We start from the raw sequence: 6,000 nt of genomic DNA, 5'->3' as shown, positions 1-6,000 counted from the left end.
AGGAAAGTCAGGGCAGGACCTCTAGGCAGGAGTTGATACAGAGCCACTGAGGAGTGTTACTTACTTTCTCCTCATATCTTTCTCATTTTGCTTTTTAAACGCACCCAGGATCACCAGCCCAAGAGTGGTACCACCTTCATTGATCTGGGTCCTCCCACATTAGTCATCGATCAAGAAAATGTCCCACAAGCTAGCCCACAGGCCAGTCTGGTGGGAACATTTTCTCAATTGAGATTCCCTCTTCCCCTCTAGTTTGTGTCTAATTGACATAAAACTAGCTAGTACATCACCTCAGAGCCAGGGAATATGCAATTTAGACTCCTCATGCTGCATATGCTTTGCCACATCTTGTTTACTTTTTTGTATTTGTGTTATTTTTATGTGTATGGCTATTTTGCCCACATGCATGTTTGTGCATTATGTGCAGCCCTGCCCCTGCTGAGGTCAAAAGAGGGTGGTTGCTTTCCTAGAACAGGAGTTGACAGTTCTGAGCCATTAGAAGAGATAGGAATTAGGAAACTGTCACACTCAAGTGTTACATGTGACTTTCCTATCATTCTAATATTTACTTAAAAGTTTTAATTTTCTCTTTGACAGAAAATGCTTTTGTTCATTTTTCTTGATATTCCTGTCCTGTCATTCACTTCTGAGAATATGAGTACCAGAATTCAAGTCTGATGGCCACACTTCGTTGTGCTTCCACTTAAAAATGATATCCTAAGTCAGGTATGATAGCAATCAGGAAGCTGAGGCAAGGGATTATATGTTTGAGGCTAGCCTGATATATATTCCAGGACCTGCCTCCAAAAGAAAAAGAGGTACTTGTGCTGGGTGGTTTTGTATTAACTTGACACAACTAAAGTCATCTGAGATGAGGGAACCTCAATTAAGAAAATGCCTTCAGGGGCAACTATGATGGCGATGAGTTTCCAGTGGCTGTGGGAGTACTGCTTCCTGCCCTTCTTTACGTTACAGCTGAACGTGGACACTCGGCAGAAGTAGCTGGCTGCCTGGTGCTCTCCAGTTCTGTCTTTCTGTCACCTGCACAAACAGTCCAGCATGACAGTGATGGAAGCCCAGGAGAGCCTGCTCTTCAACAACATCAAGCTACAGCAGAAACTTCCTGTAGAGTCAATCCAGATTGTATTAGAGGAACAAAGGAAGAAAGGGAACCTTGAGTGGTCGGATAAGAATAAGTCTAGCTTCCTGATCATGTGGCAGAGGCCAGAAGAATGGGGGAAACTTATTTATCAATGGGTTTCCAGGAGCAGCCAGAACAACTCTGTTTACCCTATATGAACTGACCAGTGGGGAAGACACAGAGGATGAAGAGTTCCATGGGCTGGATGAGGCGACCCTACTTCGTGCTCTACAGGCCCTACGGCAGGAGCACAAGGCTGAGATCATCACTGTTAGTGATGGCCGAGGACTCAAGTTCTTCTAGCAGAGACCTGTCTCCCTCTACTTCTTACCTCCCACCTTTCCAGGGCTTTCCAAAGGAGACAGACCAAGTGTCCCACAGACTGGACCAGTTACTTCACCCAACTCAAAGGGCTCAAGTCCTGAAAGCTCAGACTTAGGGATCTTTCCTGCTTAGTCCATTCTATCTGTCCCCGGGACAGAGTGACCCCACAGTGCCAGGGGAAAAGGATGTTTCTTGCCCTACCTCCTTTCCTATCCTAGACTGTCCCTAGGCCAGAGTCTATAAACCTGAAACTTTACATGTGTTCTCACACATAAGCACACACCCATATGCACCTGCACACGCTTCTTTCTCCTCCCCGCTTCCACTCCTTAGCTGCTGTGGCCTCCCTTCTCAGGCTGGTGTTGGATCTTCCTAGAGGTGGGGGAAGCCCTGGCTGCAGGCAGCCTTCTAGGCAATACAGAGATAGGAAGCCCCAGATGGGGCTTGGCAGTGAAAGGCAGGCCCACTCTGATTTATGATATTAAAATCTCTACTCCCCCCCCCCCCCCACACACACACAAAAATGCCTTCATAAGATCAGACTATAGGTAAGGCTGTAGGACATTTTCTTAATTAGTGAATGATGTGGGAATGCCCAGGCCATTGTTGTCTCTGGGCTGGTGGTCCTGGGTGCTATAAAAAATCAGGCTGAGCAAGTCAAGAGGAGCAAGTCAGTAAGCAGCACCCTCCATGGCCTCCGAATCAGCTCCTGCCTCCAGGTTCCTGCCCTGGTTGAGTTCCTGTTCTGACTTCCTTCAGTGATGAACAGTGATGTAGAAGTGTAAGTTGAATAAACCCTTTCCTGCCCAGTTGCTTTGGTCATGGTGTTTCATCACAGCAGTGGTAACCCTAACTAAGACAGTACCCCATTACATACATGGCTGACTTAGCTCACAGAGTCTCCTAGTACTTCGGTGTGCCTCAGCACTTTTTACTTGTAGTTCTCATCTCACCACAGAGGGTTTTAGAAAGGTGTGTCATATACTCAAGAGCCAGCGTTTAATTAAATTAATACTTATTCCTACTGTTCGATCAGAGATGTGTGTAAGTCTGTCTGTCATGTATCTATTTATATATGGAGAGAGTTGCTGGGATACTAAGCATGTACCCTGCCACTCAGCTACTATGCAGCCCACTGTCAAGACAGTCTTAATAAAGTTGACTTTTTGTTTTTTCTAAATGATGAATGTGTGCATGCTGGGAGGAATACAGCATCATTTCTTCGATGTGTGCTAGGGTACCAGAAATTTTCTCCACTGTCGCTGTTGCACCGTTCATGTATTATGTCACTGTAATAAAAAAGGACAGATGGGGCTAAAGAGATGGCCCAGAGGATAAGAGCAGCTGTTCTTACGGAAAACCCAGGTTTGGTTCCCAGCACCCACATAGAGACTAACAACTGCCTGTAACTCCAGAACTGTAAATTCAGAGGACCCAGCACCCTCTTTTGGCCTCCATAGGAACTGCACATGTGTGGTGCACAGACATACATGGAGGCAAAACATCCACACATGTAAAATAAATACATCTTTTTTCTTAAGTATCAGATTACATCTTAGTATGGTTATGACAGTAAATGTTACCTGATAGTCTTTGGAGGAAAAATTTCAGGGTTCTTTAGCTGTACTGTACTCTGAAATACAATTTTAGAATATAGATGATGGAAAGGCAAGAGGAGCCCGCCCACAAAGAAAACTGTCAATAGTAGAGACTTGAGGCAGAAAGAGCTTTGAAAATGTGGTTTTGGAAAATGTAGACAGATGGAATCCTGAGTTGTGCCCCCCACCTGTTGCCTGGAAGCTATGTGAAAAGCAATAACGAGGGGCCAGTAGATTTTACAGCTTGGCAGCAGCAAACCTTGACAGTGTGCCTTCTTCTAGAATGGTTTCATGGAGATGAGGAGTCAGAAGCACTTAGTTGGTTGAGACCAAGTTGGAAAAAGTGAGACCATTAAGAAAGTAGACAGCTTGGGCTGGAGAGATGGCTCAGCTGTTAAAGGCTAGGCTCACAACCAAATAGTAGACAGCTCCTTTATTACTGTGTACATGGAGAGTAGAAAAATGAGGTAGCTGGAAGTGAGTTTGCAGTTGGGGAGAAGTTTTTTTTTTTTTTTTAAGTTGAGAGGTACTTATCTCAGTGACTTTCAGGCTTTTGGAATGCATCCCACAGCCAGAGATGATGCTTATAGCACCACTAACTACAAACACAAGTTATGGAAACAAGTTTCACAAAACCATATTTCTGTTTATCAATTTTAGTGCCTGTTGGTACTGTCCATTCTGCCCTCTGTTTCATTAAGAAATGAAAAGCCAGTCCTTGAACTACTAAACTCCCCCCCATTAAGAAATGAAAATCCAGTCCCTGAACTATTAAATATCCCCCCCCCCAATCTGTGATGATTAGTGTAGTTGTTTGAAAAGAAAATGGCCAAAGGGAGTGGCACTATTAGAAAGTGTGGCTTTGTTGAAGTAGGTATGGCCTTGTTGGAGGAAGTGTGTCACTGTGGAAACAGAATTTGAGGTCTTATATATGCTCAGGCCACGCCTGGTGTCTCAGCCACTTCTTTTTGCCTGCACAAGATATAGAGCGCTCAGTTACCTCTAACACTATTGTCTGCCTGCACACTGCCATGTCCTACTAAGATGATAATAGACTAAACTTCTGAACTGTTAAGCCACCCAATTAAATGTTTTCCTTATAAGAGTTGCCTTGGTCATGGTGTCTCTTGATAGCAACAGAAACCCTAACTAATACAGAAGTTGATAACCAAGGTCAGGGGTATTGCTGTGATAGGTTTGACTATGCTTTTGTTTGGAGGAATATGGACCTTGGGACTGTGGATTAGAAAAACAGTTGAATGCTTTAAGTGCTGCTTAATAGGCCATACTAGTAGGAGCATGGAAGACAGTGGTGCTGAGTGTGACTTGAACTGTGGGGGCCTGGCTCAAGAGGTTGCAGAAGAGAAGAATGTTAGTATGTGGCCTAGAGACCATCTTGTGATATTTTGATGAAGAATGTGACTGCCTTTTGCCCTTGTCCCAAGGCTAAAGTGAAGAGTTTTGGATTAATTTCATTGACAGAAGAAGTCTCAAAACAGCTTAATATAGACTCTGTTGTGTGGTTATTAGTGGTAACTCTAAAGAAGATTTATAATGAAAAGGAGCAAGCTGAATAGGGTAAATTACAAAATTTAAAATCTGGGGAGAAAAGGAGCACCAGGAAGTAGAATGGAACTAGAATAAGAAATGGAATAAAGGGAGTGGTGACCTCAGGGCAAGATCCCACCCAGCTAAGTTTCCAACCTATGAAAAGGAATTAAAGAAAAGCTTGGAGCCAGATGTGGTGGTACACTCCCCAACACTCCAGAGGCAGAGGCAGGTGGATCTCTGAGTTTGAGGCCAGCCTGGTCTACACAGCAAGTTCCAGAGCAGCCAAGATTAGGCAGGGAAGTTAACTATTGAAAACAGAAAACTGGGGAAGATGTGATCGAAGGAGGGGTCCATGTTCCAGCCTTAGCAAGCAGCAGAACTTGGCAACTTCAGCTATGTGGTTCTGGCTTTAGAGTCAAGGATACAACAAATGAGTTGTGGAATATTCCTTTGCTGCTAAGGAAAACTGCTGAGGCCATGCATGTGTCAGGGGTGTCCCTGAATGGAGGCCCAGAAAGGCCATTGTGTGAAGTTGTGAGATTGAAGCCTGAATTGCCCTGGAGATGATCCAAAGATGTTAGAGATACCAGAGTCATGGGATACCTGCTGAGGAGAGCTGTTAACAAGGAGTGAAACCAGCCCAAGAGAAAGTGTGCTGCAGTCAACAACGCTGAAAGGAGTTGGAGATCTGAAGAGTGTTTTGACATCAGTTGTGGAGGTGCAGAGTTTGGAGTTTACCCAGCTGGTTTTGGTGTTGCTTTGGTCCAGTCTTTCCTCACTATGTTCCCTTCTATGTTTTGGAATGGTAATGTGTATCCTGTGCCATTATATGTTGGAAGTATGTGATCTTTTTTAAATTTTTTTTTTTATTTTATACGGGATTACAGTTAAGAGATTGCATGAATCTCAGAAGAGACTTTTAACTTTGGACTTTTAAATAAGTTTGAGACTGTGATAGCCTATGGGGACCTTTGAAGTTGGACTGAATGCATTTTTGCATTATGATATGGCTACAAGCCTTTGGAGGCCAGGGAGTGGAGTGTGGTAGTTTGAAAGAAAATGCCTCCCAAAGGGAGTGGCACTGTTAGGAGGTGTGGCCTTGTTGGAGTAGGTATGGTTTTATTGGAGGAAGTATGTCACTGTGGAGGTGGGCTTTGAGGTCTCATATCTGCTTAAATCATACCTAGTGTCTCAGAAGCAAGATGTTGAACTTTCAGCTACCTCTCCAGCTTTATATCTATCTGCACACCTCTATGCTCCACCATGATGATAATGGACTGAACCTCTGAACTGTAAACCACCCAGTTAAATATTTTCCTTTATAAGAGTTGCTTCGGTCATGGTGTCTCTTCACAGCAATAGAAACCATAACTAAGATAGATGGTT

General features: G+C 43.9%; 1 protein-coding gene and 1 pseudogene across 42 annotated transcripts in view; both read left to right on the top strand.

Annotated features, from left to right (window-relative positions):
- The window catches only part of Rad18 (RAD18 E3 ubiquitin protein ligase), an 88,289-nt gene that overhangs the window by 41,015 nt on the left and 41,274 nt on the right, over positions 1–6,000 (top strand). The gene's annotated exons all lie outside the window — the stretch shown is intronic.
- Positions 778–1,584, top strand: LOC102918533 (vacuolar protein-sorting-associated protein 25 pseudogene; annotated as a pseudogene).

This window comes from Peromyscus maniculatus, chromosome 3 (assembly GCF_049852395.1).
Source record: "Peromyscus maniculatus bairdii isolate BWxNUB_F1_BW_parent chromosome 3, HU_Pman_BW_mat_3.1, whole genome shotgun sequence".
NCBI classification, from domain to species: Eukaryota; Metazoa; Chordata; class Mammalia; order Rodentia; family Cricetidae; genus Peromyscus; species Peromyscus maniculatus.
This window is presented reverse-complemented; position numbering and strand designations above follow the sequence as displayed.